This window comes from Heterocephalus glaber, unplaced genomic scaffold, assembly GCF_053883595.1.
Source record: "Heterocephalus glaber isolate CG9 unplaced genomic scaffold, H.glaber_assembly_v1.0 deba00000901, whole genome shotgun sequence".
In the NCBI taxonomy this organism is placed as follows: Eukaryota; Metazoa; Chordata; class Mammalia; order Rodentia; family Bathyergidae; genus Heterocephalus; species Heterocephalus glaber.
In genome coordinates, this window is record NW_028258171.1 from 2,472,508 (window position 1) to 2,498,040 (window position 25,533).

The window sequence follows — 25,533 nt, forward strand, 5'->3', positions numbered from 1 at the left end:
ACTCCACCAAAAGTTTTCTAGACTTAATAACCAAATTCAGTAGATTAGCTGGATACAAGATCAACACACAAAAATCAATAGCTTTCCTCTACACCAACAACAGATTCACTGAGAGAGGACTGGGGCAATCAATTTCTTTCACAATAGCATCCAAAAAACTGAAATCCCTAGGAATCAACCTAACAAAAGAAATCAGAGACCTCTTTTATGAAAACTATAGCACTCTGAAAAGAGAGATTGAAGAAAATGGAAAAACATCCCCTGCTCCTGAGTAGGAAGGATCAACATAGTGAAAGTGTTCATACTTCCAAAACTGCTTTATAGATTCAATGCAATCCCAATTGAAATCCTAGGAGCATACTTCTCAGACCATGAGAAAACAATCCAAAAATTCATTTGGAACAAGAAGAGACCCAGAATAGCAAAAGCAAATCTAGGCAACAGAGACATGGGAGGGGGTATCACAATCCCCAACTTGAAACTATACTACAAAGCTACTGTGAAAAAACAGCATGGTACTGGCAAAGAAACAGACCTGAGGACCAGTAGAACAGATTACAAGATGCAGAAACAACTTGAGACCCACTCAGCCACCTCATCTTCAACAAAGGAGAGAAACACCCTCACTGGAGGAAAGATAGCCTCTTTAATAAATGGTGCTGGAGAAATTGGGTTTCAACTTGCCAAAGATTAAAACTAGACCTATATCTGTCACCATGCACTAAACTACAATCAAAATGGATTAAGATCTAAATATTAAAACAGAAACACTAAACAAGCTGGAAGAGAGGTTAGGAAGAACTCTTGAAGACATTGATGTAGGAAAAGATTTGAAGAACAAAACGTCGGTTGCCCATGAACTAGCACAAACAATCAACAAGTGGAATCTCTTCTTACTAAAATGCTTCTGCACAGCAAGAGAAACCACCAACAGTGTGAAGAGACAACCCACAATGTGGGAAAAAATTTTCACCTGCTATTCCTCAGACAAAGGTCTACCATCTAGAATCTATAAAGAATTTGAAAAAAAATCAGACCTCCCAAATTTAAAGACCCAATCCAAAAATGGGCATCTGAAATGAACAGACACTTCTCAGACCAAGAAGTAGAAATGGCAAATAAACATATGAAAAAATGTTCAACATCACTCGTCATTTGAGAGATGCAAATGAAAACAATGCTAAGATTCCACCTCACTCCAGAAAGAATGGCTGCTATCATGAAATCAACCAATAACAAATGCTGGCGGGACTGTGGGGAAAGAGGAACCCTCCTCCACTGCTGGTTGGAGTGTAGACTGGTGCAACCACTGTGGAAATCAGTATGGAGATACCTTAAAGAACTAGGACTGGAAGTCCCATTTGACCCAGCTATTCCCCTGCTGGGTATCTTCCCCAAAGATTTAAAAGAATCATACCACAGTGATATGTGTGCACCCATGTTCATAGCAGCACAGTTTGTAATAGCTAAAACTTGGAAACAGCCCAGATGTCCATCAACTGGAAACTGGATAAAGAAAATGTGTTTTTTTTCTAAAATGGAGTACTACTCAGCAATAACAAATGAGAAATTAGAGACATTTATAGCTAAGTGGAGGCACATTGAGGCGATATTCTTAAGTGAAATAAGTAGGACACACATGTGTAAATACCAAATAGTTTCTCTAGTGTGAGAAACTGAAAGTGTAAATAAGGACTAAAAGGTATAATTGATAATGTGAAATGGAAGAAAAGGGTCAAAGGGGAAGGGGAAGTGGGAGGGGTAGGGGAAAGGAAAGAAAGGAATGAAATTAATGTGAGAAAATGGAAAAATGGAAACAAAGTCTTTATAAATAGGGAGGCATGGATGGCTTGAAAGGAGGGCAGGGTGAGGGGGAAAAATAAGAACCAAGAGAGATTATGGGAAATTTCCAATGATGAATGTCATTATATTGTATACCTAAAATGTACCAATAAAATAAAATTAAAAAAATAAGAAAATATATTGAAAATTGCTGGCCGAAGTGAGGGACACGTCAGGCTGTTTAGTCTCTGAATTTTAGTTCTTATGGCATCTATGTGTTCATCTGATGGGGAGAAAAGTTGAAACACTCTTTTTACCCTAAATCTTCTCTAACTACTTTCCCCTTTCTGTGCTCCTTTTCCTAGAAAAGTTCTCAACATGTTTCCATATATTTTGCTTCCATTGAATCTACTAAAATTACTGAATTTGCTTCTAGTTTTCCTATTCCATGGAATCTTTTTTAAGATTCCCAGCCATGATGCTGGTACTAAAACTGATTGTCACTTGACTCTTATGTTGCTGTATTTCTCAAAAATCATTGACCAAGCTGACCCTCCTTCCTTCTTGCAGGACTCTTTTCATTCTGCTGCTCCTCACTGGCTGATGCTTCTTCTCTCTCCCTGCATGAGTTGTTAGAGGTCTTGAGGACTTGAGCTTTCCTATCCTTCTCTCCAAGCTCAACCTTTAGATTGTCTTATTCATTGCCACAATGTTTTACACACCTAACACTGATAAGTACCATGCGTCTGGCCAGTCCTCTTCTCTGAGCCCAGACTTGCACCACATTCTCCTAGATGTCTGATCTTCTCACCTGGTCTCTCCCATCTCAGAAACAGCACTGCCATCTAGAGTGCCTGTGGAGAGAAACCCAGGAGACATTGTATACTCTTCACCTCCCCTGACTGTCCATGTTGGCTTTCAGAAACTTCTGTTGTACTTTCTACAGGCATATGCTTCCAATGTTTCCGTATATCCCAGTTTCTACTGTGGCCATGTTTAGCTATGTCTCCCTCATGTCTCACATCAACAGCCTCATGTTTTTTTTTTTTTTTTTTTCCTCCGTTTCTACTCTTGTCCCACCCTCATGCATTCTTTACAAGGCCCACCCCTGTCATTTCTAAATATCAAATCAATTCTGTACCTTTCCTGCTTAAATTCTTACATAGAGCACTATTGCATTTAGAATGAAATTGAAATTCCAAACCATGGTCTTAGACCCTGTCTGATTCTGTAGTTTCTGTTTCTGCTACTTTAACTTTTCTCTGATTAATGCTTTCTGGTACCGACCTGGGGGACCAAGTTTTGGAGGGGCCAAGTTTTTCATTTGCCTTTTATTTGCTACTCTTGAGTTCCTTTCCCTGGTTCTTTGCATTCCAAGTTCTTTTGTATTTTTCAGATCTTAGTCTAAAAATCATCATCCTACTGTGTAAGTTTTCACTATTTTAAATTTTGTTCATTTACTTATTTGTTCACTTTCTGATTCATTAGTATTTAAGCTTTGTGACAGGGAATTTGTCTCTCTCTCTTGCCTGGAAGCTAGTAGACATTAGCACACATTTGATGAATATACCAAAAATTATTAGTAGGGCATGGTGGTAATCTCAGTTCTCTGGGAGGCTAAGGCTGGAAGATAGTAAGTTAGAACCCAGTCTGGCCAACATGGTGAATTAATGAGACTCTGTCTCAATAAAAAATTTTAAAAGGGGCTTGAGATGTAGCTCGGTGCAAGGACCCAGGACTCAATGCCCAGTGCTGAAAAAAGTATACTAAGTATTTCAAAATTATTGTAGTAAATAATCAGCAGTTTACTAAGAGCGACAAGGATAATAGAAGGCATACAAATGCTGAGCTTATACTTCTTGGCTTTGTAGAGGAGGACATGACTGAGCAAGGGGATATGACAGTTGGTATAACTGTTATTTTAGGGGTTAATGTGGAAAATGGAAAATATGGGTTTAAGCACCTAGAAAACAGAATGAGAATATGGGAGGAAGCTGGAACAGGAGAACTGTAGCTGCTTGAGAGATGGGGAGCTCTGCCTCACTGAAGATGTTCAGCAGGACTCCGGAGAGCAACTTGTCAGGAACATGGCACTGGGATTTTCTGATTTACTTTGGCTCTCGGTTCAGAAACTTTTTTTGGTGGGGGTGGAGGTTGGTACTGGGAATTGAACTCAGAGGTGCTGCTCTACCACATCTGCAGCCCTTTATTTTGAGGCAGGATCTCACTGAGTTGCCCGGGGGGGGGACCTGAACTTGAAATCCTCTAGCCTCAGCCTCCCAAAGTAAGGGCCTTTCCGTTTTTTTTTTTTTTTTTTTTTTTGAGATGCAGGGATTTCATAATTACAAACTCATTCTTATCTGTATCTCCTAGTATTACTGTGGTTGTTACTGTGATTCTGTGAGTTGTTGTTAAGTCACATCTTAGTGAACATCCTCTTAAACACTGTCAGTAATAATGCAGAAACTAAAGAAGCAATTTTGGGAGGAAAAACAATGGTAAACAATAAAGAAGAACTGCGTAGAAAATATTTTGATAGCTCCATCTTTCAACACACTCACCCACACATATGTGTGTATGGGTGTATAACTAGATCAATGCATGCTTTAGGCATTACAGTAGTACTTCAGTTCACAAGCTTAATTCATTGTATGATTCTGGAAAAGATGGCCACATCGTGTTCTTTTGAGAAAGATGGCCATGATTATGTTTGTTACCCACTGCAGAGTTTGCAAACAAAACAAAATTTTGCAAACACTTCTGTTTGGCAACCAAACTGTTTGCAAATAAAAGCATTTTTTTTTCTTTTTAAAAAAATTTTTGATACATTTTATTTAGCACAATCTCTGTCATTTAAAAATTAAGTGTTGGGCTGAGAATGCAGCTCAGTGGTTGAGTGCTTGTCAACTGTGTGTGAGATTCTAGGCCTGATCCTCAGCACCAGAAGGAAAATTAGGATTTAGGGAACTAGGGGTGTAGTTCTGTGGTAGCATGCATGAGGCCTTGGGTTTAATCTCTAGCACCAAAAAAAAAAAAAGTAAAAAATAAATGAACAAAAATTAGGTGTTTAATTCCTCCAACTGTTCCCTCATTTATAAATACTGCTAGAAACCTCTGGGAATTTCTTGTAGTGTTCTACTTTAGACATCACACTGATAGAGCATTAACATACCTACCTGGTTAACAATGCCTCTTCTAGGTCATTATTATCTGTGACACATGGTAACGCTTGGCAGCTATTCCTGCGGTAGTTTCAACACCAAGCTCAGAAGAGCATGAAATGAAAAATAATCTTAAAAAGATAAAAATAGTGATAGTATCAAACCATAGCTGGTGAATAATGCAATGTTTACAAGGTTGAGAAAGAGCTCTTAAAAATGGGATCAAAGTTTGTGATTCTTTCAGAGAATTGTAAGTTAACACAGAAACATACTTGTAGGAGGGGAGGAAAAATGGCATAAATGTCCCTTGTGTTGCCTCCTTCAATCACAGAAGCATCTAGGCCAAACAGAGGGTCAGTCCAGTTAGGATTTCCATTCACTAGTGGGCAGCAGTCCATCAGCGTGGCTGGTGTTTTTTCCTGATTTGTTTTCGTGGCATTTGTACGTTCTTAGAAGTGATCAGAACTAGTTTTCTATGGGTGTGGGATCCCAATGTAGGTTCTTTAACTGTGATGGGCCCTGCCAACTGCATGCAATTCAGCTGGGCACATAGACATGTGGTCTAAAGCTGAGATCTGCTGTGCTTTTAGGAAGGTTCATTGGAATCCAGCTTGCAGAACATGTCAACGTATTTCAAAATCCTGCCATTTTAGTCTCTGATTTTGAAAACCACTGTGTTGATGTAATAAGGTTAGAGCTTCATTGATAGGATGGTATTAACTGGCTCCTCTGCATGTGACTTAGCTGGACTCTGCATTGTAAGGAGTCTCTGAACTTTCTTTTGGCATTTGAGCGAGTAGAGAATGTATATGCTTCTCATTAGGAAAATTCCAGCAAAGACAGCAAAATAACTCCTGTAAACTAAAACCTGAATGCTGATTGCCAAGTTGAGCCCTCTGGGATCTCCTACCATCACAGTCATGATGGTCTGAATCACCAAGACAATAAAAGTGTTTATTCCGAACACCAGGGCATAGCGTTCCACACTCAGATTCACTGCAATCTGAAATACTGCTTTGGTTATAAGAAGCATGTAGCTGGACCTGAATATCAGATAGTCAGCATAGCTCATCCAGATGCTGAGTGTGTAATGCATGAGAAACAGGGAGCCAGCACTGACGACAGAAAAGATCACCAGGGCCAGCTCTCCCAGAAGGTCCGGGTCAACTTTCACATGGCCCACTGCAAAGGCAGCTAGAGCCCCTCCAAATGTGATAGCTTCTACTGCCCCATTATAGATGGAAGAATCTTGGGATGGTGCCTTGTAATCCCATAGGATTTGAATATAATTCAAAACTTGATTAAAATCTGCCGTGGAGGGCCAGGGATTTAGCTCAGTGGTTTCGCTGCCTGCTGCTCAAGCGCAAGGACCTGAGTTCGATCCCTGGTACTCCCCCCCCCCCCAAAATAAACCTGCCATGGAAAAAGCCCACCACAGGGACCAGTAAAAAAGATGCTTTAAGGAGTAGCACTCCTTCATATCTTGGAACCTCTGCACAAAATTCTTCAAAATCACATTTTCAGTCTTCTGGCTGCCCAGCTTAGCTGGCTGCGTTCCAGATTACCGGAAATGCTGAAGATTTCTGCTGAACTATTTCGTGATTCTCTTGAGCCTCCCCAAGGGCAGCATCCATTCCTGCTGGCTTTGAAGGAACTTCTTTGCTGGGTTTTGCCTGGAAAAATATGCTCTTTTTAGGCACTGGTAGAAAAAGTGAGAAAAGGAAGGCCACAGAGAGGGATCAAGGACAGGACGTTGAGGTAAAAGTATGACAGGTTTGCCAGGGATACCAAGAGTTGGACCGGCACCGAGGCTGCAGTGTAGGCCACCAGCATGATGCTCCGACAGTAGCTGCTCACTCTGGTAGTGCTCAAGGCTGACCGCACTGTATATGTAGGCGTAGTAGGCCATCTTGGTGGCGGAGACCATCCTAAAGACGAACTCGACAGCCTGCATGGCTCTTACTCCTTGGCCAAACAAGAGCAGCAGCCAGGTCATGATGAAGCTAATGCCTTTTAGGATGATGACTGGCTTGTAGAGGATGTAGTCGTTGAAGACAAACATGGGGAGCAGCAGTGCCAGGTAGGAGTACGTCCACACCGGAAGGATCTCGTTTGTGATCTCTGTGCTGGTCAGGTTTTGACCTGGTCCAGATAAATATGGGATAAAGAATGGTTCTGATGGTCTCATCAGGGAGAAAAATCCAAATAAGCAGAGGATCACAGTGGGAAAAATCCAGGAATTGCTTGGTGAAGTTCTAAAACAATCCATAGCTTGGTGGGGTGGAATGTGTGTCTAGGAGACCCATGGCAGAGGGAGACCTCAGCCTGACTGCAGATGGAGAAGGTGAACCTTGAGGTCTTCCTCAGCTCTGTCTGGATCCTTAGTGGACGTGGCAGGACATAGCTGACCAAAGAGTACTTCCTGACTCAGCTGCAGCATGCACATGGACCCTGTAATCCTAGTGCTCAGGAGGCAAAGGCAGCCGGGATCCAGGTTCCTTTTTTTTTTTCAGTGCTGGGGATCGAACTCAGGACCTTGCTAGCTCTTGAGCTTGTGAGGCAGGCACCAGAACCACTGAGCTAAATCCCCAGCCCAAACAAAAGTGTTTGTGAACTGAGGTACTATTGTACTCTCCAAGCCTTTACACAAATGGAATTGATGGGAACACACTTTTATTTACTACATGACCTTAAAGTTACTTTCATCAATGGAGCTAGAATGGGAGGACAGTTTGCAAACAGTTTCCCATATTACATTTTGAACTTTTTGTTAAAACAGCACTGTAAACCTGTCAGCATACTAATTTAATATTTCCTCTGGAATTTACTCTTTATCATCAGATATCAGCTAATGCATTTGGAGTGAGAAATAAAGAAAAGTAATACTTAGAACTCTACAAACATTAATTGGCTGACTTTTTGAGACCATAAAATATCTTAGGCAAGGCCTTTTTATTAAGCATAGTAGTTAGAGGTTCAAAGTCCATATCCAACTGAGGAAAGTCATATTCCTAAAGATTGTTTTTATTTTCTTATCAACAATGACTCAGACTTTTACATTATATCATATGTGACTCTACGAAATATAAGAAAAACCTACATTTAATCATCTGGCATTAAAAAATTGTATAGTTTCTGAGAAAATATAGAATATGTAATGTCTTATCTTTTAAATAATGTAGAATTACATGCTAATCTAGATGTTACTTTATTTAATTTATTTTTTAAAATTTTTTCCCCATTAACTTTATTGGTACATTTTAGGTATAAAATACAGTTACATTCATCATTGGGATCTTGTACCATTTCATGAGTCTCTTGGTTCTTATTATTTTTCCCTTCCCTTGCCCTCCCTTCACCCACTCCACCCTTCCCTATTTGCAATGACCTTGTTTCTATTTTTTTCCTCTTCTCATATTTTTTCCTTTCCCTTTTTTCCCTTCCCCTACCCCTCCCAATTCCCCTGCTCTTTTAGACCTTTTCTTCCTGTTACACAATATCAGTTATACATTTTTTAAATTACAATATCAAGATCTAGGAGACATTACCACAGATTTTACAGAATTTAAAAGGTTATAGAAAGCATATTACAAAAATCTGTTTTGAAATAAATTGGACAACTTCTAAGAAGTACCTTGGAAGACAAATTAATGAAATTAACTCTGGAGGAAATATAAAATTTGAATAGCACCTATTAAAGAAAGTATATTCCTAGCTTGAAAACTTACCTATATGACAACAGCAGGCTCATATACATTTTAACTGATAAATTATAGCAAACATTTAAAGCAGAAAAAAGAAGGAACATTTCTCCCCTCATTTTAGGAACTCAACATTGTGCTAATCCTAAAACTGGATAAAGATAATAGAAGAAAAAAGTATGAACATAGATAGAAATTTGTTTAACAAAACAAACTATTGGAAGTCAGATCTGGCAGGATGTAGAAAGTGGTTTTGTTATAGGGATGGCAGTGTTGGTTCAGCATTGGAAGATCCACCCCCAAAAGTCATCATTTTAACAGAGGAAAGGAGAAAGCCATATGACCCTGTCACTAGTTGGAGAAAGAGTATTGGACTAAATTCTACAGCTGTTCATGGTAAAAGCTATCAGGAGACTAGAAGTAGAACAGAACTTTCTCAACAGATCAAAGACATGTACTCCATACTTCCAACAAAAACTCCTTCTATGAATGGAGATGATACAATGCTTTCTCCCTAAAGTGGGGAACAAGGGCATATATGTCTACTCTTCATCTGTCCATTAGACTTTGAAACATAGGTATAAACCAAAATAGTCTGACAATAAAATGACAAAACTAGGATCGGATTGGCACGGCAGAAGCAAAATCTTTATATGTAGATGAAATGATCATCCACAGAGAAAATACTAAGAAATCTCTAGGAGCCCCTAGAACTTGTACTTGAATTTAGCAGGATTAGAAAACACAAGGTATATATAAAAATTCAGATCTGTGTATATAGTTGTTATAAATGAAGAACTGGATGTTGAAATTTAAAAGTTATGTAGGAGTACCAAGGACCTAGAAAAGTAAAAAAAAAACAAAACAAAAAAACAGTGTTGGAAGACATTTAGTACCTAATTTTAAGACTTCTTCTAAAGCTACAGTAATCAAGGCAGTGTTGGTGTGAGGAAAGACATATAGATCATTGGAATAAAACAGAGAATCTAGAAATAGAACCACACATATATGGTCCACTGAGTTTTGAAAGATTATTTAACATTAGCATTATATAGAATATAAACTCGATTCAAGAGCCGAGGAAGAGAGAGTGTCTTCAGCAAACGCCACTAAAACACCTGGTATCCGTATATAAAAAATTAACCTCAACCCTTTTTTTCATACATGAAAATAACTTGAAGGGATCTATGAACCTAAATAAGAAATAAGAAATAAGAAAGCCTAAAAGTATAAAACTTTAAGAAGAAATTATAAGGAAAAATATTTATGAATTCAGGGTAGGCAAGAACTACCTAGGATACAAAAACCATGATGTATAAAAGAAAAAAAATTGATAAATGAGATTCCATCAAAATTTAGAACTTTAAATGACATCATTAAAATGAAAAGTAGTCCTTAAACAGACCATATTTACAATGCATATAACCTATGAGCAGAATTTATAAAGAATTCTTAGAGCTCGTTAATAGACAACCCAATTAAAAAGTAGACATAAGAAGATGATAAATAGCCAGTATAGCACAAGGAATGGTGTGCAATTCTAGAATCAGAAAAATACTAATCAGTACAATATCAAGATTGAATTATACACTCATTAGGGAGATGAAGTTAAAAGTTTTAAAAGCCTTGTCATGACTTTTTTTTTTTTTGTTGGATTCTCCCCCTTTGTGTTTAATTTGTCATGCCCAATGGATTCATTCTGCTGGGTTTCCTGGGGTTGTGATCCTCATTGTCTTTTCCTAGGGTATTGTCTAAAATCTTTTAGAGTGCCGGTTTGGTATTCATGAAGTTCCTGAGGTGCTTTTTATCATGAAAGCATCTTATTTCTCCATCAATTTTGAAAGATAGTTTTGCAGGGTACATCAATCTGAGTTGGAGGCTGTTTTCCTTTAGGCCTTGAAATACATCACTCCAAGATCTTCTTGCCTTGAGGGTTTGCATTGAGAAGTCTGCTGTGTTTCTGATGGGCTTTCCTTTGTATGTGATTTGTTTCTTTTCTCTGACTGCTTGTAGAATTTTGTTCTTCTGTTGGATTTCTGGAATCCTAACTATTATATGCATATGTGTAGTTTTTTTTCATCAAGGCTAGCTGGAGTCCTATATGCTTCCCTTATCTGTATGTCAAGTTCTTTTCCCCTCCTTGGGAAGTTTTCTGCCATCACTTCTGTGAAGAGTTTTTTTATGTCATCTGCATTCTCTCCTCTTTCTTCATTGACTCCAATCAGTCTTATGTTATTCTTCTTTGCATCATCTAGCAGCTGCTGGATTGATTTCTCGTGTTCCCTTACAATTTTAAAACAATTTTTCTTTTCCTCCTCACTAATTGCAATCTTATCTTCTATATGTGAAATTCTATCCACACATTGGTTCATTCTGCTGCACAGACTTTTGATGGAGTTTTTAATCTCTTGGAAATCTGTTTGTATCTGTTTTATGGATTCCATTTGTTTCCTATGTTGGGATTCCATCATGTTCCTCAGATCCTCTATTTTTTTAATCTGTGTCCTCTCTAAATTTATTAATCATTTCTTGCACCATGAGCAAAATCTCTGCTGTTATCTGAGTAATTATTTCTGATTTCATTTTTCCCAGATCCTCTTTTGTTGCCAGTTCAGAGAGTCCAGGTGTTTGAGTATCAGAGTGTTCCATCTTGTTTCCCTTTGGGGTTGCTGTAGGTGATATGGAAATTGTTTTTGAGGCTTGTTTATGTGTCTTCTCATTTCCATGGCAGGGGGTGCTTCTGGCACCCAGGCAGCTCATCTTCTCTGCCCTAGGAGCTTGGGATGGCAGCAGGGGAGCTTCCTTCCAGGTGCTGGGACCGGCTGAGCTTCACTGCCCTAGGAGCCTGGGATGGAGGCAGGGAGCTTCCTTCTGGGTGCTGGGACTGGCTGAGCTTCACTACCTAATCCAGATGTTATTGATTTGACTTGTCTGTACTTTCAATTTTACTTGGCTCTTTTTTGGATGCTGAGTATTATTATTTTTTTTTAACTTAATGACCTAGGCATTCTCTTTTTATTTTGCTTTCTTGTTTTCTTTTTGTTATCTGCTTCTAATTTTACTTCTTATATACTCTTTGCTTTACTAGTTGTCCAAGAGTAATGTATCACAAAACATTTGCTGAGGTGGGCCACGTGAAGCATATTGTTCCCTATCTCCCACTTTACTTCTTTACCCTGAAGAATTTTGCCTCAGTGGTGGTGTTAATCAGATTTCTGTTCCTATAACAAAGTACCTGATGCAATTACCTTATAAGAGAAAAGGTTTATTTTGGCTCAGGGTTCTACAGGTTTCAGTCCAAGATCAAGTGGCCCTTGGATAGAGCATGAGGCAGAGCAAACCACTCACTTCCTGAGCCAGGGAGCCCAGAACAGAGAATGTGCCAGGGTGCCACATCCCTTTTGTGAGTGTGCCCTTAGTCCCCAGGACCACTCACAGGTCCCACCTTCTGAGGGTCCTTTCACTGTCCAGTGGTACCACCCAGGGACCAAGTCTTTAACTTGAAGACTTTGGGGTGTTCTTTTCCAACTGTAGTGGTACTATAGTCTGTATTCCCTTTAATTGTGATTATTTCTTATTGCAGGTGGAAGTTCATTTGATGGCCAGGAATTTCTTTGCTTTTGTCATTTTCCCACCATTTCCTAAACTTCTTTGCTTTGTGCAGTGATGGTTTGAATTAATCCCTTATTGCTTCTTGGGAACACTTCTCATTCAAAGTTTCTGTGTAAATTTCTACATTCCATCTTTTCTATTGCTTCTGTAAAAAATTACTTTAAACTTAGTGCCAAAAACCTAAATTTATTATCTTATGCTTCTGGAGGTCAAGAGTCTGAGTGGGTCTCACTGAGCTAAAATCCAAGTGCTCTGAGGACTGTGTTCTTTTCTGGGGGCTCAAGAGAGAAGTAGTTTCCTTGCGCCTTTCCCAGCTTCTGTAGACCAGCTGTGTTCTTTGGCTTCTGTCCTCCATTCTTCCTCTTCAAAGTTAGTAGCTCTGGGCTGAAGATTTCTCATATCAAATTGCTCTAAATGGATCACTTGCTCTCTCGTGCACATTTAAAAAGTCTTCTTTCTCTTGGATGTTTGGAATCCCTCCTGTAACCAAGCCTCTCCCCTTTCAATGTTAGGGTTTTTCTCCTTCCTTGGATCACTCTTATGGTCCCTGCTTTCTTATCCACAGTCTCCACTACCTCTGAAAATTTATATAAAATATAACTCTACCTTTGCCTTTTGCATTTAGAGCATATTTAAAAGAATTAAATTGCTTTGAAGTCTAGATATCAGAAAAAAATAGATAAGGCTTACTGACTACTTCCCCCCTTTACTTAAATTATTTATTTTGAATCTGTTTCCTTTCTTTTTCCTTTTTATAATGTATAACTATTTTTATGCCATAAGAGACATAAAGAACAATGTATGAACTAGGACTGTAAGAAAACATTTTAGTTGCTAATGACTTCGTTTTTATTCACCACACAACTTTATATGATTTTTGTGATTTTCTATGACTTATACAAATGATTTAGACTTACTCCCTTCTCATTTAGTTTTGATATGAATTGATTTAGTTCTGCTAAAGTCTTTCTGTTTTAAAGTATATTTTTCTTTCCTCCCCATTCTGTTACATACAAACTAGACATTTACTACTTTTTTTTTATACTGGGGATCGAACTCAGGACCCTGTGCTTGCAAGACAGGCAGCAGAGCCAGTGAGCTAAATCCCCGGCCCTAGCAATATCTTTTTAAGAATGAAATTTTGGTCTGAAAACAGATGGGTGGTTTTCACTAATTAAAACTGTACTATTTCCAAAGTCTTGATCTAATTTTCATTATGTAAGGCATATCTATAAATGAAAAGCTTGTTACTTATATTCTTTTTTTTTGTATTAAATTCTTTTATTGGTACATTGTAGGTATACAACACAATTACATTTCTCATTGGGAACTTGTACATTTACATAATGCATCTTGGTTCTTACTTTTTCCCCATTCCTAGCCCTCCCTTCACCCCCTCCACACTTCCCTATTTACAAAGACTTTATTTCCATTTCTCATCATTTTTCCTTTCCCTTCTTTCCTTTCCCCTACCCCTCCCACTACCCCTACCCCTTTGGACCTTTTCTTCCTATTTTGCATTATCGATTATTCATTCTAATCATTGGTACATTTTAGGTATACAATATAATGACATTCATCATTGGAAATTTGCACCTTTACATAATCTCTCTTGGTTCTTATTTTTCACCTTTGCCCAGCCCTCCCTTCAACCCCTCCATTCCTCCCTATTTACAAAGATTTTGTTCCTATTTTTCCATTTTCTCATATTAATCCCATTCCCTTCTATCCTTTCCTCTAGCCCTCCCACTTCCTTCCCCTTTGCCCCTTTTCTTCCTATTTCACATTACCTATTATACATTTAGTCCTTACTTACACTTTCAGTTTCTCACGCCAGAGAAGCTATTTCATATTTATACACGTGTGTCCTATTTATTTCACTTAAGAGTATTGCCTCAATGTGCATCCACTTAGCTATAAATGTCTCTAATTTCTCATTTTTTTATGGCTGAGTAGTACTCCATTTTATAAATAAACCACATTTTCTTTATCCAGTCTCCAGTTGATGGGCATTTGGGCTGTTTCCAAGTTTTAGCTATTACAAACTGTGCTGCTATGAACATGGGTGCACATGTATCACTGTGGTATGATTCTTTTAATTCTTTGCAAAAGATCTCGAGCAACGGAATATTGGGGTCAAATGGGACTTCCAGTCCTAGTTCTTTGAGGTATCTCCATACTGATTTCCACAGTGGTTGCACCAGTCTACACTCCCACCAGCAGTGGAGCAGGGTTCCTCTTTCCCCATAGCCCCGCCAGCATTTGTTATTGGTTGATTTCATGATAGCAGCCATTCTTTCTGGAGTGAAGTGGAATCTCAGTGTTGTTTTCATTTGCATCTCTCGAATGACCAGTGATGTTGAACATTTTTTCATGTATTTATTTGTTATTTCTACTTCTTTATCTGAGAAATGTCTGTTCATTTCAGATGCCCATTTTTGGATTGGGTCTTTAAATTTGGGAGGTCTGATCTTTTTAAGTTCTTTACAGATTCGAGATAGTAGACCTTTGTCTGAGGAAGAGCAGGTGAAGATTTTTTCCCACATTGTGGATTGTCTCTTCACACTGCTGGTGGTTTCTCTTGCTGTGCAGAAGCCTTTTAATAAGAAGAGATTCCACTTATTGATTGTTTGTGCTAGTTCGCGGGCAACTGAGGTTTTGTTCATAAAATCTTTTCCTATACCGATGTCTTCAAGGGTTCTACCTAACCTCTGTTCCAACTGGTTCAGAGTTTCTATTTTAATATTTAGATCTTTAATCCATTTTGATTTTAGTTTAGTGGATGGTGAGAGATACAGGTCTAGTTTTAATCTTTGGCAAGTTGAAGCCCAATTTTTCCAGCACCATTGATTAAAGAGGCTATCTTTCCTCCAGTGAGGGTGTTTGGCTCCTTTATCGAAGATGAGATGTCTGAGTGTGTCTGGAGTTGTTTCTGCATCTTCTAATCTGTTCCATTAGTCCTCAGGTCTGTTTCTTTGCCAGTACCATGCTATTTTTATCACAGTAGGTTTGTAGTAGAGTTGCAGGTTGAGGATTGTGATACCCCCTGCCATGTCTCTGTTACGTAGAATTGCTTTTGCTATTCTAGGTCTCTTCTTGTTCCAAATGAATTTTTGGATTGTTTTCTCAAGGTCCATGAAGTATGCTGCTGGGATCTCAATTGGAATTGCATTGAATCTATATAGCAGTTTTGGAAGTATGGCCATTTTCACTATATTAATCCTTCCTACCCAGGAGCAGGGGATGTCTGTCCATTTTCTGATATCATCTTCAATCTCTCTTTTCAGAGTGCCATAGTTTTCAGAGAAGAGGTCTTTGATTTCTTTCATTAGGGTGATTCCTAGGTATTTCAGTTTTTTGGATGTTATTGTGAAAGGAATTATTTGCCCTATTTCTCTCTCAGTGAGTCTGCCATTTGTGTAGAGGAAAGCTATTGCTTTTTGTGTGTTGACTTTGTAACCAGCTACTTGACTGAATTTGGTTATTAAGTCTAGAAGATTTTGGTGGAGTTCGTGGGGTCTTCTATATGGAGTGTCATGTCATCTGCAAATAATGACAATTTGACTTCTTCATTTCCTATCTTTATTTCTTTTATTTCTTTCTCTTGTCTTATTGCCGTGGGCAATGTTTCCAGAATTATATTGAACAAGAGTGGTGATAGTGGACATCCTTGTCTTGTTCCTGATTTTAGTGTGAAGGGTTTCAGTTTTTGACCATTTAGTATGATATTGGCTGTTGGTTTTTCATAGATGGCTTCTATCAGTTTGAGGTAGAGACCATCTATTCCAATTTTTTGTAGGGTTTTTATCATAAATGCATGTTGGATTTTGTCAAATGCTTTTTCTGCGTCTATGGAGATAATCATATGGTTTTTGTCCTTGGCTCTATTGATATAGTGTATTACATTGATTGATTTTCTTATATTGAACCATCCCTGCATCCCTGGGATGAATGCCACTTGGTCAGGGTGTATGATCTTCTTGATGATCTTCTGCATTCTGTTTGCCAGTATCTTTTTAAGGATTTTTGCATGTGTGTTCATTAGTGAGATTGGCCTATAGTTCTCTTTTTCGTTGGGGTCTTTCTCTGCTTTGGGGGATCAAGGTGATGCTTGCTTCCAGGAATGAATTTGGGATTATTCCTTCTCTTTCAATTTCATTGAAGAGTTTAAACAGTAGTGGCAGCAGTTCCTCTCTAAATGTCTTGTAGAATTCAGCAGTGAAGCCATCAGGGCCCAGGCTTTTCTTAGTTGATAAGTTTTTAATTACATTTTTAATTTCATTGGTTGATATTGGGTTGTTCAGAATTTTTAGGTCTTCTTCGTTCAACTTTGGTAATTCATATGTATCTAGGAATCTGTCCCTTTCTTCTGTGTTGTCCTTCTTATTGGCATATAGGTTCTGGAAGTAGGTATTGATGATCCTCTGGATTTCTGCTGGGTCTGTTGTAATTTCACCCTTTTCATTCCAAATTGCATGAATTTGGGCCTTTTCTTTCCTTTTTCTGACAAGGTTGGCTAAGGGTTTGTCAATTTTGTTGATTCTTAGGAAGAACCAACTCTTGGCTTCATTGATTTTGTGTATCATCTCTTAGTCTCCATTGCATTGATTTCTCCTCTGATCTTTATAATTTCCTCCCTTGTATGAACTTTGGGGTTGTCCTACTCTTCTTTTTCTAGAAGCTTGAGGTTCAGCATCAGGTTGTTTAATTGGGCTTGTTCTGTTTTTCTAATATGCTTATTCACTGCTATGAATTTCCCTCTTAAGACTGCTTTCATTGTGTCCCATAGATTCCGATATGTTGCATTGTCATTGTCATTTAATTGAAGGAACTGTCTGATTTCTTCTTTAATTTTCTCTGTGACCCATCGGTTATTCAGAAGTGTGTTTTTCAATTTCCACCTGTTTATGAAATGTTTTGAGTTTCTTTTGCTATGGATCTCCAATTTCATTGCACTATGGTCTGGTAATATACAGGGGATAACTTCAATTCCTTTGCACTTACTTAAACATGTTCTATGTGTGAGTATGGGGTCTATTTTGGAGAATGACCCATGTGCAGCTGAGAAGAATGTGTATTCTGATTTTGTGAGGTGGAAGACTCTGTAAACTTCTGTTAAGTTCATTTGTTCAAGAGTTTGATTGAGTTCTAGTATTTCATTACTTATTTTTTGTCTAGTTGATCTATCTATTTGTGACAGTGGGGTGTTGAGGTTCCCCACTACAATTGTATTAGTGCATATATGATTTTTCAAGTCCGCTAGTATTTGTTTTATATAGTTAAGTGCACTAGTGTTTGGTGCATAGATATTTATGATTGTCATCTCTTCTTCTTGGATTGTTCCCTTTACAAGGATGTAGTGTCCTTCTTTGTCTCTCTTAATCAGCGTTGGTTTGAAATCTACTTGATCTGCAAAGAGGATAGCTACTCCTGCTTTTTTTTGGGTTCCTGTCGCATGCAGTATTGTTTTCTACCCTTTAACTTTCAGTCTATGAGTTTCCTTTTGAATTAAGTGTGTTTCTTGTATACAGCATATTGTTGGATTTTGCTTCTTGACCCATTCTGCCAGTCTGTTTCTTTTGATTTGTGAATTGAGACCATTAACATTGATGTTATAACTGAAATATATTGACTTGTCATTGCCATGACTTTTTCTTTTTGTTGGATTCTCCCCCTTTCCATTTAATTTCTTGTCATGCCAGATGGGTTCATTCTGCTTTGCTTCCTGGGGTTGTGATCCTCATGTTTGTTCCTAGGATATTGTGTAAAATTCTTTGGAGTGCTGGTTTGGTATTCATGAAGTTCCTAAGGTGCTCTTTGTCATGAAAGTATCTTATTTCTCCATCAATTTTGAAAGATAGTTTTGCAGGGCACATCAGTCTGGGTTGGAGGCTGTTTTCTTTTAGGGCTTGGAATATGTCACTTGAAGATCTTCTTGCCTTGATGATTTGTGTTGAGAAGTCTGCTGTGATTCTGATGGGCTTTCCTTTGTATGTGATTTGTTTCTTTTCTCTGACTGCTTGTAGAACTTTGTTCTTCTGTTGAGTTTCTGGAATCTTAACAATTATATGCCTATGTGTAGATTTTTTTTGATCAAGGCTATTTGGAGTCCTATATACCTCACTTATCTGTATGTCAAGCTCTTTTCCCCTGCTTGGGAAGTTTTCTGCCATTATTTCTGGGAAGAGATTTTTTATGTCATCTCCACTCTCTCCTGTTTCTTCATTGAGCCCAGTCAGTCTTATGTTATTCTTCTTTGCATCATCTAGCAGCTGCTGGATTGATTTCTCATGTTCCCTTAGAATTTTGAAGCAATTTTTCTTTTCCTGGTCACTAATTGCAATCTTCTCTTCTATACCTGAAATTCTGTCCTCACCTTGGCTCATTCTGCTGTGTAGACTTTCAATGGAGTTTTTCATGTCCTGGAAATCTATTTGCATCTGTTTTATGGATTCCATTTGTTTCCTATGTTGGGATTCCATCATATTCCCGAGCTCCTCTCTAGATTTATTAATCATGTCTTGCACTAGGGGCACAATTTCTCCTGTTATCTGAGAAATTATATCTGATTTTATTTTTCCCAGATCCCCTTTTGTTGCCATTTCAGTGGGTCCAGTGGTTGAATATCAGAGTGTTCCATCTCATTTCCCTTTGGGGTTGCTGTAGGTGATCTGGAAGTCTGGTTTTGAGACTTATTTATGTGTTTTCTCATTTCGACTGGGGGTGGGGCTGTTAGTGCCTGCATGGATTACCTCCTCTGATCTGGGAGAGGTGGGACAGGGGCCGGGAGCAGCAGTAGGGATGGTGACCCAAAAGCCCTTTCCTGTTGCCTGGGAGCAGTGGGAGGGATGGTGGCTGGGAAGCCCCTTCCTCTGGACCAGGAGCAGTGGGATGGAGGCTCAGAAGCCCCTACCTCTGGGCCGGGAGCGGTGGGAGGGATGGTGGCCTGGAAGCCCCTTCCTCTGTGCCAGGAGCAGTGGGACAGAAGGTGGCCCAAAAGCCCTTTCCTCTGGCTGGGAGCAGCAGGAGGAATGGTGACTGGGAAACCCCTTCCTCTGGACCAGGAGCCGTGGGACAGCAGCTCAGAAGCCCCTACCTCTGGACCGGGAGCAGCGGGACTCAGTACCATGGTCTGGTGTTCTGGTGTCCTCTGCGTCTTTGTAGTGTGGAATCAGGTGACTGCCTGTCTGTAGCGGGGTGATTCGGTGTCTTCCCTGCGACCTTATATTCTGTTATTAATGCTTACCTGATTTCTCTTGGATGTAAAGGAGCTACAGGGTCTAGACCTAATCATATTTATATTTTGATATTTGGAATGTTCTTTCTATGGTAAGAAGAAAAGTATATTATTGACTTTTCTGAAATAAATCTAGACCAAACCTATGTGGAATTTTGAGCCATGATCAGTAACAAGAATCTTGGGAATTTGAGGGAAGAAAGTAATTTTCTCATAATTTAAATTTGCTTTCTACTAGAGGAAAAACATTAATATATTTCTGAACTATTTCAATTCATTGAGCTCTGTCTGTTCAGGATAAAGAAATTCTTTCATGAAATCAGTGAAGCCAAGCAGAACACTACAGTTTATGAGTTTAGTACAAATTAAGTATTTCTCCATTATAAAGGACCTCTATCATTGAGAAATAGCTTTTCTGTTCACAGCAATGATAGAAAATGACATCCTGCCTTTCTTTCCTTTTGGTTATATGAATTCATTCCCTTTAAGATCTAGCATGTTAGCATTACCGACTCTTCAGATTGGCCTCTTGAATTAGGGTCAAATCAAGGAAATGGAATACATGCCTATGCACACTCTGAGAATAAATTGAGACAACTAGTCAGATCATTCCTTTATTCTCTCTATATATCACAGGCTTAGAGTTTTCCACAAATCAAATAGAAATATTTATGTTTTTCATGGATTTTTAACTTGTTTTGAGTTGATTTTATAAAACTATGGAAAAAATTGAAAATAATTTCACCCACATAACTTTTGAATCATAGTAATGTACATGGATCACTGTAAAGAAGGGAAAGAAAAGAAAGAGTTTGATGCAATGGATACCAGAGGGTTTGCCTAGAAATACCAAAAAGATACCATTAATTGGTAATTTGCAACTGGTTCATGTGTCAAACATCATAGAGTTGAGATTCTAGCCAGCATGTGAACAACAGAATCTCTATTTTTAGTTTTTGATGCTTTTATCACATGTGGATGAGAACTGGTAGGCTCAGACATGTATCGTGAAATAATGAGAGAAGTTTTTCCTTTCTGACTTTGTTAGAAAGCTGATCCTAAACTGCCTCAAGGTGTGGGTTGTGAATCCAAGTGTATCCACACCAAACTGTCTTTCATTTAGGTTTGTTTAATGAATCATCTTTCTAACTGGATCTGGGGGTATAGAAGTCCATGCTTCTGGCACAACTGAGAAGGAGAATAAAATCAAGAGTATGGAAGTTTAAGAAACATAATATTATTTTCAATTCGGGTTTCCTGTATACAAGGAAAAAGTACTATAGTGTTTACAAAATATTCCTGCTTGGATAAAAGCAGCTACTCCTAGGTGGTTAAAAATGCTGACATTTGGAAAATTGGAACTAGCTCAGCTTTTGTACAGGATTCATTGGACTTCATGGAAAAAATACAAGAAGGAAACTTCATGAGGAGAGAGTTAGGTGACCAGTGATTGTCAAATGAGTTAATAAAAGGATGGGAAATTTCAATTTCTTTTGATATCTTCAGATCTCAGGCAAGTTTTTTTCTGTATATATATGGAAGTAGGTTTTGATATCAGTTTTGGAGAGATTTGGTGTAGTCTTTTTTTTTTTTTTAACAAGCTTATGGGTTCTCTTTGGCCAAAAATTTTATGGAAACTTGGTGAGAACCTTGTATTTGGTTACTAAATAGGTTTATAACACATTCATAGAAGTAATGTGATTTGTTTTGGAGGCAAAGTTTTGGTGATTTCATGCGTTCATTCAGTAGATACATATTTCTTGGATATCTTCTCTGTTCCAGGCAGTGGCTAATACCCCAGGCATGGAGAACACAACAGTGAATATATTTACATGTCCCTCTGATGTCCGTGATGTAGACATGCAACCAGCTAAAAAATCAACGTACAGTAAGTGTTCTAATGGACTAAGAAGGATGTATCACAGAAGTATGTAAGATAAGAATCAAAGCCACATTTGGGAGGTTAGCAAAAACTTACATAGGAGATAACATTTCCACTGAAATCTTAATGTCTTAATGTTAAGTAGGAGGCAGCCAGAAGGCAGAGGCAGAGAGAGAGAACATTCCAGGCGGGGGAGCTTGGTGAGTCTTGGAACTGAAAGCACGTTGGACATAGAATAAAGTGTGGGGAGAGCTGAAGCTGACATGAGGGCAGGTAAAAAAGGGCTTTGAAAGCCATGCTAAGGAGTCTAGAATTTATTCTTAGTGTATATATTGCTTCTTGGCCTTTTGGTGAAGATCAAGTGTATTCTTAGTGTATAATTAGTATAGTAATTGAAAAAAATGAGCAATAAGGTACAGCATAATAAGAATCCATTGAAAACTTTTAAGAAATGGAGCTACATAATTAGACTTGTGATTTGGAACATTTTCCCTGGTTGCAGTATGAAAAACAGATGGAGACGACTCAAGACGAGACAAGCAGACTGTGGAGGCCTAGTGAGAGGCAACCACACCCTCAAGCAGTGAGTTGGCTGTGGAGGTTGGAGGATGTGGGTTGATTCAGGACACTGTTATGAGAACACATGTCTAGATTGTTGTTGTTAGGTGTAGAGAAAGTCATGAAAGACCAAGGAGTTCGAGGTGCCTCCCAGGTTTCTGCCTTAATGGGTTGGATAGTGCCATATCCTCAGGAAGAAGGACTAGGATAAGGTAGAAATACAAGTTAACTTTAGATATGTTAGGTTTTAGGTACCTGTGGGATAATTAAAAAAGCTGGCTAGGAGACAGTTAAATCTGTAAGACTCAAAGAACTAGGACTGGAAGTCCCATTTGACCCCACTATTCCACTGCTGGGGATCTTCCTAAAAGAATTAAAAGAATCATACCACAGTGATGTATGTGCACCCATGTTCATAGCAGCACAGTTTGTGACAGCTAAAACTTGGAAACAGCCCAAATGCCCATCAATTGGAGACTGGATAAAGAAAATGTGGTTTTTTAAATAAAATGGAGTACTACTCAGCCATAAAAAATAAGAAATTAGAGACATTTATAGCTAAGTGGAGGCACATTGAGGCAATACTCTTAAGTGAAATAAATAGGACAGATATGTATAAATATAGAATAGTTTCTCTGGTGTGAGAAACTGAAAGTGTAAATAAGGACTAAAATGTATAATAAGGTAATGTGAAATAGGAAGAAAAGGGGCAAAGGGGAAGGAAGTGGGAGGGCTAGGGGAAAGGATAGAAGGGAATGGGATTAATATGAGAAAATGGAAAAATAGGAACAAAATCTTTGTAAATAGGGAGGACTGGAGGGGTTGAAGGGAGGGCTGGGCAAAGGTGAAAAATAAGAACCAAGAGAGATTATGTAAAGGTGCAGATTTCCAATGATGAATGTCATTATATTGTATACCTAAAATGTACCAATGATTAGAATGAATAATTGATAATGCAAAATAGGAAGAAAAGGTCCAAAGGGGTAGGGATAGTGGGAGGGGCAGGGGAAAGGAAAGAAGGGAAAGGAAAACTGATGAGAAATGGAAAAAATGGAAATAAAGTCTTTGTAAATAGGGAAGGATGGAGGGCGTGAAGGGAGGGCTAGGAATGGGGAAAAAATAAGAACCAAGATGCATCATGTAAAGGTACAATTCCCAATAAGCAATGTAATTGTGAAAAAAAAAAAGACTGAAGCTGACAAAATGATCTGATGGAAGATACACACTTGAGAACCATAAGTGTATGGATGAAAATAGAATTTATGAAGGTTGATCCAAGTGCCCAGGGTGAACATATAGAATCTCATGACATGATCTTTAGAACCCTGTTTTTTTTTTTTTTTTTTTCACAGTGCTAGGAATAAAACCCAAGGCCTCACATATGCTAGGGCAAAGGCTCTACCATTGGGTTAAATCCACAGCCCTAGAGAGACAATGGTTTTTAACAAATGGACAGAAAAGGGTAATTGACCAGGGGAACAGGGGAGGATGATCAAGTAGGTAAGTGTATCAAGATAGTATGGATGTGATATATATGGTACCTTCAGACATAATAAGGTGCTTCTGGGAAATTGAAAAGTAAAGAATGTGTTACAAAAGGAGCCGAGGGAAGAAAGTGTTTTGAGAAATACTCAGCAGACGCCACACTACTGTGAGTAAAAGAAGGGACTTACAATAAGGTGGAGGTCAGTAACCGTGGAGAGAGCAGATTCTTTGGGGGTGGTCAGGGTGAAAACCACATTGGTAAAAATGAGGAGAAGGCAGAAGTATAAATGCCACTTTAGGAAAGTTGGGTATGAGGAGAGCAGAGCAATGGGGTGCTGCTAGTTAGACAGGAATCTACTAAAGTATACATGTGCTGTGGATGTGTCTCTTGTCTGTTATAATCGGTGAGATGGAAGTGTATTAAAATGTAGATGAGACTGAAGATGAAATAAGAGGAGCACAAGTAGGATAATGAAAAGGGAAAAGATCCCCGAGGATCAAAGGGGGATAGGGGCCCTAGAACAGCTCTGTTGCAGCAGGGCTAGGGCCAAATTTAGACAAGAAAAAGTAGCCTGGATGAAATCAGCGGTGGTGGTGGGGCAGTGGCAAGTATAGGTTTGAGAATCTTGAAAAATGTTTGAGATGGCAGCTATGGGAAACAGAAGAAAGCTACAAACAAACCACAGATGTATACCAGCACTGAGCACCCTGCTACAAGCTAAATCACATGATGATGTGATTTCTTTTCTCTCCGTCAGTGCTCACGACCTGAGCTTCATGGTGGGCATTTTTCAGCTGGGTCTGAGGACAAAGTAAATGGGACATTTATAAAGATGGACCAGGCACTTCTTCAATCTGTTTTGTGCTAATGCCCTCAAAAGAATTTTGAGAAACTATCATCCTCTCACACATTTTGAAGTTGAAATTAAAAGTTTAGAACACGTAAAGTAAAATAATTGCAGAGGATGAGTTTTATTGCATATTTTATGTAACCTACATAAATTAAATACATTTTTATCCAAATCCTGGAATGTAGATTGAGCTCATCCAATTTATAGATCATGCCCTTCAGATAATCAGGCCTCATTGTGAAACTAATCAGGCAAATCAGGGTTACTTTTTATTAGAAAAGGTATGATTTCATTTTGAAATTCATACACTCATGCACCTGCCTGATACCTTTTTACTAAGACATGTTATTTGATGGGAAGATGGATTGACTGTTAGGTAGGTACGGAGAGATGGGCAACACTAGACATGGATGGGCAGATAGAGCCTTGCCTTGAGTTTTCTCTTGGATGAAACAAGGCTCTCTTAAACATTTCTTTATGAAGATTTTTTTGCTTTCCTTTCAAGAAGGAAAGTGTTATTCTAATGGAAATTGAGACCTGGAATTTTTTTTTACGCATTTGAAAGGCTGTGTGTGTGCCCACACTTCAGTTTGAAGATCACCATACTACAGGTGCAAAGCTAGGTCAGCATAAAGAAAGAAGGTGAGAAGCAAGAGTGGGCAAGGACTTCAAGATCTACCTTCAATACCTACAGTGTTAATATCATATATTTAAGTAGTGTGTATACAGTTTTGGTTTGTTTTGACCTTCAGACTCTGTTTTATTATTTACTGAAAATGAAAGTTAGGGTACATTTGGGGTTGCCTGTCATATGGCACAGTGCAGAGAGTGAAATAAATGCATTTGGGTTTGAATCCTTGCTCGATTACTTATAGGTCACTATGGCCACAGGTAAATCAATGATCTTTTCTGTCCTTTTTTTTTTTTTGGTACTGGGGATCGAACTTGGGTCCTTGCACTTGTGAAGTAGGCGGCAGAACCACTGAGCTAAATCCCTGATGCTGTCCTCCTGTTTTCTTATCTGTAAAATAATAGCATCTGTAAGATGATGCAAGTTGTTGTAAGAGTTGGAGATAATGTGTTCTTTCATTCAACAAAGACTTATCAAATGCCTATATGCACCACAAACAATGCCTAGTACAGTACTTGCAACATAAGAATGACCAATCAGTTGTAAATAAAAGGAATATGTTCAGAAGTGGGACAAGTATTGCATTCTTCTGTGACACAGGACAGTAAAATTGGGTTGAAACAGAGAGATACT

The 25,533-nt window shown here is 38.6% G+C and overlaps 1 long non-coding RNA gene and 1 pseudogene across 2 annotated transcripts in view; one reads left to right on the forward strand and one right to left on the reverse strand.

Annotated features, from left to right (window-relative positions):
• The window catches only part of LOC110345463 (uncharacterized), a 345,632-nt gene that overhangs the window by 39,585 nt on the left and 280,514 nt on the right, over nucleotides 1-25,533 (forward strand). For both annotated transcript variants that reach the window (XR_015450062.1, XR_015450063.1), the window contains 2 exons: nucleotides 21,276-21,381; nucleotides 21,878-21,958. This is a non-coding gene — a long non-coding RNA (uncharacterized LOC110345463). The remainder of the gene's footprint in view (nucleotides 1-21,275; nucleotides 21,382-21,877; nucleotides 21,959-25,533) is intronic.
• Nucleotides 5,635-7,212, reverse strand: LOC101722969 (thiamine transporter 2-like; annotated as a pseudogene).